This window comes from Euprymna scolopes, chromosome 5, assembly GCF_053919585.1.
Source record: "Euprymna scolopes isolate OS-2025 chromosome 5, ASM5391958v1, whole genome shotgun sequence".
Lineage (NCBI taxonomy): Eukaryota > Metazoa > Mollusca > Cephalopoda > Sepiida > Sepiolidae > Euprymna > Euprymna scolopes.
The window spans coordinates 80,301,137-80,313,153 of record NC_136486.1 but is presented as its reverse complement, the minus strand read 5'-3'; the positions used below and the strand labels follow the sequence as shown (position 1 = coordinate 80,313,153).

The 12,017-nt window shown below is 34.4% G+C and overlaps 2 protein-coding genes and 1 pseudogene across 4 annotated transcripts in view; 2 read left to right on the top strand and 1 right to left on the bottom strand.

Moving 5' to 3' along the window:
- Positions 1-12,017, top strand: part of LOC145276878 (protein canopy homolog 2-like) — a 318,296-nt gene that overhangs the window by 113,006 nt on the left and 193,273 nt on the right. The gene's annotated exons all lie outside the window — the stretch shown is intronic.
- The window catches only part of LOC145276877 (uncharacterized), a 244,398-nt gene that overhangs the window by 180,469 nt on the left and 51,912 nt on the right, over positions 1-12,017 (bottom strand). The gene's annotated exons all lie outside the window — the stretch shown is intronic.
- Positions 2,452-4,953, top strand: LOC145277062 (pumilio homolog 2-like; annotated as a pseudogene).

The following is a 12,017-nucleotide window of genomic DNA, read 5'->3' as shown; positions in this document are numbered from 1 at the left end:
TGTTGATTTAGTGTTTCAAATTTATGCTTATAAATTACGATAAAACTTGCTGAGTATGCACTGTTTTACGGTTGTTGTAAAAATGGAACGGAAACTTAAATTTCGCTATGTTCTAATCTTTCTTAATTTTTTAATTATGCCCCCCCCCAAACGAATATAATCAAAACAGTAACATTCAACAATTGTACTTTATGTATATAAAACACAAAATATAAAAAAAAAAAAAGTTTATAACGAAAGGGAAATAATTCCATTTTTAAACGAAAAAGTCAGTTTGGTATATCTTTTTGTTATTTTTTACATAAGTCCAGCTTACCATTCACATTGGAAATGTCGACATTTATAGGTTGCCGGGTATGTTTACAACGAATAAACACTCCAATCTACCCATGTTAAGAACGGCTTTCGGAATAGACACACCCCTAACCTTGTCAGCATACCCGAAAAGCTATAAAAGTTGACGTGTCGAATGTGAACGATGAGTTGGACGTAATGTAAAAATGTACCGAATTTAAAAGGGAACGAAATTCAAATTTCCGTTCCATTTTTACAACAACCGTAAAGCAGAGCATTCTATGCAAATTTTACCTAACTTACTGTATTAATGCTATTTTTTTTAAGAAAACAAAAAAAATATTTAGGTTTGGCTATAAATTCCTAAACTCATTTTACCCTAAATAATTTAGGTGACTGAAATAAGAATCTAATTGAATCTTTAATTTCCTGAATAGTATGAGAGAAATTCATTTTTCTTCGAGTTATATCAAATTCATTAATACGGACTTTAGGGGCTTTTTTCGTAATGTTCCTGTAAAAATTATTTTTTATTGTTTACAAATTACGATGCTTTATTTATATAAAAAAAGCAAAAATAAATTCTTGCGTTTTTTATTTACTACTGAAAACCATAACTTTAGTAAAGGTATTTTTTGTTTAAACAAAATAAAACATTTTCACTAAGAGTTAAGTAAAAATAATTCATTATATTCTGCGATCATTATTTGATAAATACTGAAATTTTCATTAAAATTGGTTAATTTCCTGATTTTTGGTGAATTTTTAAGTACAGGGAGAGGTCAAAATGTTTATACACTTTGAGCGTCAGCATTCATTTTGTCTGTACCTACCATTTTTCGATGAATATTTGATAGGAAAGCGACCACGTGTCGTTAATTTAAATTAAATTTCAATTACATGGTTACATTATCAATAATCATGTGATTAAACCCATTGAAAATTTACCGATATTGTAAACACATTCTGTTTACATTAAGCTTGTAGTGGTGAGACCAAAATATCCTTTTAGTGATATCACATGCAGTGTTGGCAACTGAGATTTAAAAAAACCCGCAAGATCAGGAGAAAGAAATCTCCAGAAAATCGCTAGATTTTTAACTTTTATCGTCTGAAATTTTCAAAAATTGCTAATTCACACCCCCTCCACCCCGACAAAAAAAATCCATATTTTAACTTCCTACCATAAAAAAATTATAAATTATAAATATAGTATATTCAATATATAAAATGTTCCGTGTTTTCTCACTATATGTTTCTGGAATTATACTGAAGCGGTTAGCTCCCCAGAAGGCTGTTGCAATATTTTGGACTTGTAATGGGGTATGATCCCACACAGTAGGACGATTCTATTTATAAACGATGCTGCTAGGAACTGACAAATCGAATTAATTCACGTTCTGCTACCAGAAACCAGAATTGCTTCATACATATTAAACCTTTTCTGGAGCAATTTCACATGTTTTTTTTATCCCCCGTCTCGACACGGTAAGAATATTTTGCTCTGTGGAACTGTCTACTCCAAACAAGTCACCTCTCAAAACTTGTTTAGAACAACGAACCATCGGAAACTGTTGTCTACTGCAAACCAGTCATCTCTCAAAACTTGTTTAGAACAACGAACTATCGGAAACTTTTATGAAACTAAACATGGCTTACACTTCTGACGTGTTTTATTTTGCGGCCCTTGCCTCAGCACATGGTACCCAGAATGCATTGCGCCTGGGAAATGTCGTTCACCATGTTGTGAATTGGTTGTTATACAGTGCTATCTTTATCCAATGTCATCACAACTGTGTACTCTTGTATAATGAAAACTAGATGCCCGTTCTAAGGATGTCTGAAGTTGCCTGGAACACCAATCGGGGAATGTTGACAAACGGTGGCGGAGGCGGTGGTCAAGACATGGTGGCCTTTAGACAGCACGCAGTTGCGCTTACCCGATCCCAAGACGACGCGAGGGTCGGCTATTTCTTCCAGCGACCACAGACGGACGCCGAACTCGCTAGTTACAGCAACAAACGATGGGCACTTGGCGACGACAGCATCATTGAGCAGGATCGTGGGATAGCTGTTCAGGATTTGGAAAGGGAGTTCCATGTGCTCAGCCTTGGTCAACAAAGAGAAGTGATGCAATATCCATAAGATGCTGGTCCAATGGCACCACCGTATATGACACAAGGGAGAGTTTCCAAGATGAATTCACATAAAATATTATGGGATGTTGATGATGGTAACAAAAATCCTGATGGAAATAAAGGTATATTTTCCAGCAATCCTTGGACCCCTCGTGATTACACCTGGAGTACAGCAGAACATGGGGTATCACAACCATTTACCGTTGTTCAAAGGAGAGCTGGCAGCTTTCCTAATAATGAAGTAAACAGTGTATTGTCTTCACGTTCGGAAACCAACGCTCTTGGAGTTAACATGGTGGAATATGTATTAAGTAGCTCACCAACTGCTAGAAAAGACATGGATCCACGGCTTAATCGATTAAAAAACTATGTTGCACCTGATTCTTCGATGGAAAATGCGGAAAAGAATAGTAAGACTCCATCTCCATTTGAGAGGGGTGATGGAGATCGGAATGATATTGAGAACAAAGATACTTTACAGACGAATGGAATTCTTCAGAATGGATTGGACGAAGATGATGGTTATCGTGGAAGCTGTCAAAACTCGCCCACAGAAGATGCCAAACTGAATCAACCTATTATCCTAGTGGATAGCCAAAAGCTGATGAAAGCGGAAGCGGATTTTCTTGAAGCCCAGCAGTCCTTGTGTGTTCGTTACAACTCTACTTTCAACCGAGTCGTTGTTTGTTTCGTTCACCACACTCTTTTCTTCTACCACTTCTATTACACACGTCCGTTCACTTTAGTGACTAAAAATCGTCTGTCCTCCCGCTTTCCTTTCCTCGTTATTTATGGAACCAGGGTACAAGATTCTCCGAGATTCCACAAGACTTTTTTCCACATAAAAGCCTGCGAGTGCTATCTTGATTCTCAATTTGTGCTCTGCAGGCACAAACGCGCAGCCACTTAAACGGTAAGCCACTTCTTTCTCCACACCTTGACTCAACAAGGATTTCAAATTGATCCGAACCCTTTTGAACCTGTTGCAATTGATCCTGTACATATTGATTATCCAAATCATTTAATGCCATCAATGGATAGTCCGAATTTCAATATGGACTATACTCAACTATTGCAGTGTCAACAACAGCCAATTGCAGTTCTTACGCAGCAGTAATATGCATTAGCAGCTCAACAGCAGCAGTTAGGCTTGACTCCTCCTCCTCCTACTCCCGCCACGAACACATCTCCAAATTCTTACGTAGTAAGCTCAGCCGCTTCACAACAGGATCCTTATGCAGTTATGGGGATTCAGATTGCAGGTCCTGCTGTGATTCATCCTCAATATTACAGTTTACCAACTCCTTGGGGACTTTATCCAGCGAATTTAATACAACAGCAGGGACAACAACCTCATCCGGGGGCTCCACAATCGGCTGCAGCTCTCACTCAGCAACAACAGCAACAGCTTTTGCGTGGTCAGTTGGGTCGACCAGTCACTCCGCAACAACAGAATGAAAATATTCCAGCTTCAGCTCTTCAAACACAAAATGCTGCAAGTTATCAGTTTTTGGCTACTGCCTATTATGACCAAAATGGCCAGTTGGTCATGGGTAATCCATGTGGTATTGGTACTCCTATAAGGCTAGTTTCCCCTACCCCCGTTTTGGTTAACACTGGAAATCAACAAGGCAATGCAAATTCCATCGGAAACAATCCTTTGCGCCTATTAACAACCCAGACTCAACAAGCTCAAACTCCTCCTGTTATCTACTCCAGTAACAGTGCCACGCCTCAACAAAACAATACATTTGGTGGAGGGGGTGGTGGTGGTGGTTACACACCTTCAAGTACTTTGCCTGGTTATACACAAGTAACATCCAGTTTATTCACACCTATTAGTGCCAATCTGGGTCTTTCAGCACAACAGCAAAATAATTACAATGGACCGACTGCCAATTTGGGTGGTTCTGCACCAGGTGCAATTGGTTCTTGGTTAAATAGCCAACGTCGTGATTCATTAGATTTTAAAAGGCAACAGCCAACTTCAATGTTATTTAACCGGTATTATAGTTCCATTGGAGGCATGTCTGGTACTCCAGCTGGACCAATGGGACTGGTGCAACCGGGTCAGTCAGTTACTCCTCCACCGTCTCTATCTGGCTCCACATCCAACCTCTCAATAGGCTTAAGTAACACGGGCAGGTTGGTTTCAGCTGCACTGGGTGCTGAAACCAGATTTCGAAATGGGCCAATTACACCTGGTGGAGGTTTGCTTACTGGTACTGCACTGTTTAACAGGACTCACAGAAGTGCTAGCTTGTCCAAAGAAGCTTCTGGAAGGAGCCGTTTATTGGAGGACTTCCGAAATAACCAAATTCCAAATCTCTTGTCAACCATGTTGTAGAATTTTCACAAGATCAGCATGGCTCCAGATTCATTCAACAAAAACTAGAAAGAGCAACCTCCCAAGAAAAAAGCCATGGTCTTCAATGAGATTTTATCTGCTGCTTACAGTTTAATGACATTATTTCTTTATACACTGAACTCTAAAACGAATGGAAGCCGACACTATTACTGAAGAATTTGCAGTCGTTTCGGCTCTTATAATATATTATAAGAGCCGAAACGACTGCAAATTCTTTAAAAATGTCTGGTGAAGTTATAAATGACAATCTGTTGCTTTTTAGATTTCCATGAAATAATAGGCCCATTTTCTGAGAGTCTGAAACAATATCTAGATATACTCCTGCGATCTTCGTTGTTTCCCCAGTCTGAATCCGAAAAACCTTCTAATTTTAGGGGATTTCTTGATTTTCTAAATACTAACTTCTGTTCTTTACTTTCTTTTAAATAACGCAGGACTTGTTTAGCTCTGTTTAAATCCTTAATTGTCGGTTGTGTTAATTTTTCTGACAGTTTTGTTATTGTATAGCATATGTCGAGCCTGGTTGCAGTCATAAATATATAAGACTACCTATAATTTGGCGATATTGTGTGTCATTTATTATTTCAGATTCTGTGTGTATATTTTTATTAATATCATTTTCGACCGGTGTAGAGCGTTTCTTGCACTCTCCCATTCTAAATTTTAATAGTATTTTGTCGATGTATCTCGATTGAGTCATCGTAACAAGTCCTTTGCTTTGAGTAAATTCTATTCCTAGAAACCAGGATATTTTGCCAAGATCGGTCATTTTGAATCTTTTACTTAATTTGTTCTTAACATCGGTTAACATTATGTCACAATTTGATGAGATAAAAATATCATCGACCCACAAAAGCAAAATCCGTAGTTTATCGTCTTTGTGTTGGGTATATAAACAGGAGTCTACAGTGCATTGTCTAAATTGTTGTTTAATAATATAATCATGAAATACTGTATTTCAACACTGAGCACTTTGCTTTAGACCATATAATGACTTGTTAAGTCGCCACATGCTATTTTTATTTTTCATTATAAATCCCTTTGGAGGAGTAATATAAATTTCACAGTCTATTGGGGTATTCAAATAAGCATTTTTTACATCCATTTGATGGATGTTTAGGTCATATTGTGATGCAATTTGCAATAAAATTCTGATTGTCGTTAGGTTTGTGGTCGGTGAAAACGTAGAAAAATATTGAATACCGTAAATCTGAGAGTACCCTTTAGCAACAAATCTAGCTTTGTACTGTTCTACGGCTGATGCTGTAGTCTTTTTTGTAAAGACCCATCTGGTAGAAATAACATGTTTATCTTTTGGGAGAGGCACTACCGTATAGGTATCATTTTCGGTTAAGGCATCTATTTCTTTTTTCATGGCAATTTTCCATTCATCACAATGTCCTGAATTAATTGCTTCGTTAAAGCTTTTTGGCACATCTTCCATTGAATAGCAATAGTCGATTTGATAATCTTTTATATTGTCGACGACAAAAAAATCGGGTCGCCTTCTATTTCTTTTGGGATATCTTTTGACTTTATCATCATCATGGACACTCTTGTCTCCGTCATTTTTATTGTCTTCATTTGTTTTAATTATTTGAGGAAATATAATTTCATCTTCTTCATATGACGAGTTTCGTCTGTAAAATTAAACGTGTCTGTGAATTTTACACATCAGATTCTTTTTATTTTATTTTTTTCGAGAAAAAATACTAAATTGGCTGGACTGTTTTTATTGTATCCAAGAAATACACCTCTGTCGGCTTTAATATTCAATTTACTCTTTTTATCTATATATGCGAAGCAAGTTGAACCAAATATATGCATTCTGCTTGAATTTGGTTTTTTACCACAGAAAGATTCATATGGAGTTTTAGATAGTGTGTTGTTAAAGCACCTGTTGCGTATATAGGCTGCCACCATAAGTGCGTACGTCCAGAGGTTTTTAGGGAGTTTGGATTCAATGAGTAGGCATTTTGCCATTTTAAAAAGTGTCCGCCACGCACGTTCAGCAGTCCCGTTTTGGTGTGGCGATCTAGGAGTTGATGTTTCATGCCTGATATTATGGTTAATTAGTAAAAGTTCAAAGTCTTTATTGGTGAATTCCGTACCATTGTCAGAGGGAATACACTTGACTTCACCGTAGGGAGCCATGTCGGCAAAATATTTTTTAGTTGCTAGCAGGGTATCAGATTTGTTCTTTAAAAAGTAAACCATTATTAAACCTGAATGGTCATCTACGAAATTCAACACATATCTATAATGTTCTCTGGCCATCGGTTCCACGGGACCGTTCAAGTCACAATGCACCATTGATAAGATTTTTTTGGCCTTTTTGTCTCGTATTTTGCTTTGATAGTTTGTCATTTTCCCTTGCGTACAGACGTTGCAGTTGAAGTTTTTTGATGTTTGTATTTTCATTACATCAACTACAGCCAGCAACTTTTTGATATCAGGAATATTGCAGTGTCCAAAAATTTTATGCCATGTTTGTAGATCATGGCAGGCGGTTTTTGATGGGACTACGCTATTAAAATAATATAGTCTTCCATTTTCTTTAATGTCGAATACAGTTCCATTCGGGTATATCAGTTTTAATTTATTGGGGCTAAAGTTTATATTTGCACCTTGTTTTGTGGCAGCTTGTACAGAAAATATATTTTGCTTAAATTTTGGGATTAGAAGAGCGTTTTCTAGAATACAGAAACACTGTTCACCTTTATTGTTCTTTAGCGAGATTTTCGCATTGCCTCTTTTCAAAACGATATCATTGACTCGACTCCCATCAGCTAGTTCTACAAAATGATTTTGTGGCTTAAAGTTGGGATCAAAATTGATAAAATCAGATTCCTTTGTAATCACATGTGCCGTGGCCTCACAATCGACAAGATTATTATTGTTTGTTGAAGCATCAAATGTACACGAAAATAAAAATGTATGTTCGCTAACAGAGCTCTCTACATTCTTAATGTAGTCGCCATTTTGAGTCCTGTATCTACATTGGAAACTCTTGTGATTAGGTCGTCCACAATTATAGCAAATGATTTTTGTACTTTTCTTAGGAGAAAATTGTTTTTGGCAAAGTTGCGGTTTTTATTCCTGGTGTTTTTATGTGTGTATTTTTAAATTTCATATTTGTGGATTCGTTTTGTTCTGTGATCATTTTTTCAGTTTCTTCGTAACTTCTGAGTGCTACCTTGAATTGGCTAAAAGTCATGGGTTTTTCTTTCTGGGTTATCACGGTTGTAAATGGATTGAAATCACTCAATAATCCCTTAAGTACCATGGAAATTAACAGACTGTCACTTATTTTATCAGCTAGTTTTACCTGTTTTTTTCAGAGAGGGTATTTTTTTTTTTGCAAGAAACAAATCATAAACTCAAACTTTTTATAATAAAAGTTAAATTGAAATATACTGCAAATTAAACATCACAATAATGGTGCAACATATTTTGAAATTAGAAAAATAAAATTACAAAAAGTAGCAATACACATGAAAAAATTGAAATAGCTTGAAATATTTCAATATTGGTATGCATAGAAAGAGCTTGATGAGCTAAGAAAGAATCTTTTTAAATTTTTAAAATCTGATTAAAATTAAGGAAGTTATGGCTATTTTTGTGCCTCACACGTTTGGATATTTTTCCCTCTTTAAGACCATATGCGTTTCGTCACATTTTTTACACTACTTTTTCAGTAAAAATGTCATATCTTTGTTAAAACACAAGACTAAGAAATGAAATTTACCATATAAGTGTATTTTTGTACAAGGAATCAGAATATGTAACTGAAAATCTCCCAAAGTTTATGGTTTCCAATTAATCTGCAGTAAATGTGCATAAATATGCAGCAATTCCTTAAAAATGCCATGTATCCATAAACAGAAAAGAAGTTGGAGAACTCAAAGTTGAATTGTAATGTGCTTTGTGTACAAAAAACTTAAATCTAAACATAAGATCATTTAAAAATGAATATATTGCAATATTTCTTTGGTATTATTGTAGATTAACACCTTCTGTTTAACCCCACTCAACTCCTTCTGACCACCCCTCCAAAATGTGATTCTACCTTTTTAGGAAATTATGTATAAAATGCCATGAAAAACTTTAATGAAAGATAAACAAATTATTTAAGAATTGAATGTAAAATAATTTCCTAATATAGGTCATTCTAGCATTTTAGGGCAATTAACTGTTTTTTTTTTTCTATGGGAAAATATGCATGCTTTTTTTTTTTTTTTTTTTTTAAGATGATTATGTGTAGTTTTAAGAGGGTTTCTATGCAATGAGAATATGGGGAGGGTTGCCATTCGGACTTTGAATTAATTGTAGGGGCTAAGGAAAATTATGTGTGAACATACTGAAAACTTGACAGAGACAAAGCTAACAAAAACAATATTAGAAGGGGGAGCGGTTAGTTTCACAAAAATTTAATGTAAAATAATTTACCATTTCCTGGCCATTCTAGCATTTTAGGACAGTTAACCAATTTATTTTTATGTGTATTTTTCTTTAAGGAAGGATCTATTTTTTGTTTGTTTGTTTTAGATGCTTGTATGTGGCTTACAGAGGTATTTTATTGGGGGGGGCTTGCCACTCGAACTTAGTGTTATTGTTAGGGTTAAAGAGTGTTTTAGGAGTATGAACCGTTACTTCATTTTTGTTTTGTTGTCCTAACTGCAAAATGCCGTTTCCATTTCAAATAAATATTTTACAGAAAGTTATATATATATATATATATATATATATATATATATATACATATATATATATTTATGTGTGTGTGTGTGTATTCGACAGGTAAATAAGTCAGCAAATGTTATATTTAGTTTTAATTTAATAAGAAACTGCGTTGCGAAATTTCAAAGAAAATTCCATAAATTTGTTGATTTCTATTTTCGAGGTTGAAGGTGTTAATTCCATAGGCCGTTTATACTACGCTGGAGCAGGTTGTAAAAATATCTTTCGCTTAATAAGTAGAAAAAAAAAAATAAAGAAATAAAAAGCTTCCTAATTGTAGTTTGATGTGTCTTCTTTTAAAATTTCAAGAATATTTGATATAGATTTTGAGGGTTTGTATTACTATACACATAGATTCGAAAAAGTTGTCAAAAAAAAATATATAACAAATAAATGTTATCAAAAGCAAGTTACTTTTCTACCTAACTGGATAATTTTTTAGTGTTTTTATTTAATGTAACATGTTTATTCAGCTTGAAAACAGTGTTTACTGATGTTTTGGAAAATTTAAAATGGCGCCCGACTCTCTTGAAACGGTAAGTTTGTGGAAAAGAGTTAAAAATAAAAAAGTAGACAAAATACTGCTAGAAACTCGCTCAATATATGTTACCGTGACACTGGCTGACATATATTCGGTGAGTTTTTAACAGTATTTTGTATAGTTTTTTTTTATTTTTAACTCCTTTTCTCAAACTTACCGAGTCAAAGAGAGTCGGGCCGGGCGCCATTTTTAATTTTCCAATACATCGGTAAACACTGTACGTTTTTCGAGCTGAATAAACATGTTACATTAAATAAAAACACTAGAAAATTATCCAGTTAGGTAGAAAAGTAACTTATCTTGCCTTTGATAACATTTATTTGTTATATATTTGTTTTTTGACAACTTTTTCGAATCTATGTATAAACGAGATTTTGATACTTATTTTGATTTTGAAAAAAAAACATTTGTGGCTGTTCGCAGTAAAACATTGTTTTAATTTGCTGTTCAAAACTAATTTAAAGAATAAAAGTGCATGCAAGCTATATATCTACAAAAGTTTATTTTGTTTTTTTAACCATGTTTTTAAATTTGACGAGAAATGTGAGAAATTGCAACAGATTCATAATGCCGAATTGGTTGGGATTGTTGTTATTATACATTCTGAAAACCGAAGAGTTCTAAACTAATGTTATTCTGATAACAAAATAGCTCTAATTAAACATAAGAACATTTATATTCATATTTTCATGTTTTTTCTTAATTCGTTCTTGAATAAAAATTAAAGAACGCGTGCTTGTTTACACTGTGCTATCGCTGATTCTACAGGCTGGTGCTGCTGCTGCTTCTAGTAATACTAACTTCATTTGACCAAATTCGAGAAATAGAAACAATTTTTTTTCGGGTAGGTCCTTTTAAATTATCAATTACCGCGGTCCTACTCAACATAAAATAATACTTTTAATTGATAAAGATAGTAAAAAGATTGATTTACTTACTACTGGGTGTCCGAAGAATTTTTTTTTCAAAATGTTCGATACTCGTCATATTAAAGTCTTATTTTTAACACGACAAAAAAAGAAATGGTCAAAAATATTTTGGACACTTGACAGTATTAAGATTAACACCTCTACTGATTGGTTCCCAAATTTCATGACGAAATTCTTCATACAGTTATGGTACGGACCTTTAGAAAACAGGGGGGGGGTCATTACAAAACCTTACCGAAAACGCCATTTTATGACGTTCACATTTTTATCACTTTATTTGCTTAAAACTCTTAAAATATATAATGTACATTCATATTTATTAATTCATTTGAAAGTATATTCATTTCCAAACAAAACAGTAGTAATTTGAAGACTTGAAGTGCTTTGGTTTAAAAAATATGGCTATTTTAGTAGAACTACCTTGAAATCTGTGATTATCCAAAGCGTTTTTTCGTCCGTGTGTATTACTACAAAAAGACTTTGTTTTAGCATGTTAAAAGTATTTAGGTTGGTAAATAATTAAATTCTCCTGTATGGGTATAAGTTTGTTTTTTTTTTTTTGCTGTTGTTTCTTGCTTTTTACAATTTTTGACTAAATACTTCTAAATTAAGCGGGGTTGCTTAGATTGTATTTTAAACTACACTTCAGAGGTTGGCATGCATCCCCCACCTAAAATGTACTTGGAAAAATCGATTTTATAGCAAGATTAAAGAATGGTTAGCCGAAAAAAAAGGTGAAAAACAAAACAAAACATATATAAATAATTGTTACCAAAGGCAATAAATGCTACTTTTTTTTTACTTACATGAATGAGTTTATTTTATGTGTTAAAGTATTTTCAAGTGCTTTTCTGTATTTTTTAGTCTAAAACTGCGGCTGTATGGGTGCCAACTATCTCCAGATTTTCTAGAATTCCTCGCTAGATTGCAAACGAAATCTCCAGATCTAGCAGAAAAACCGCTAAATTGGAAACAGTGGTCACGTGACGGGAAGCGGTAATAAATAA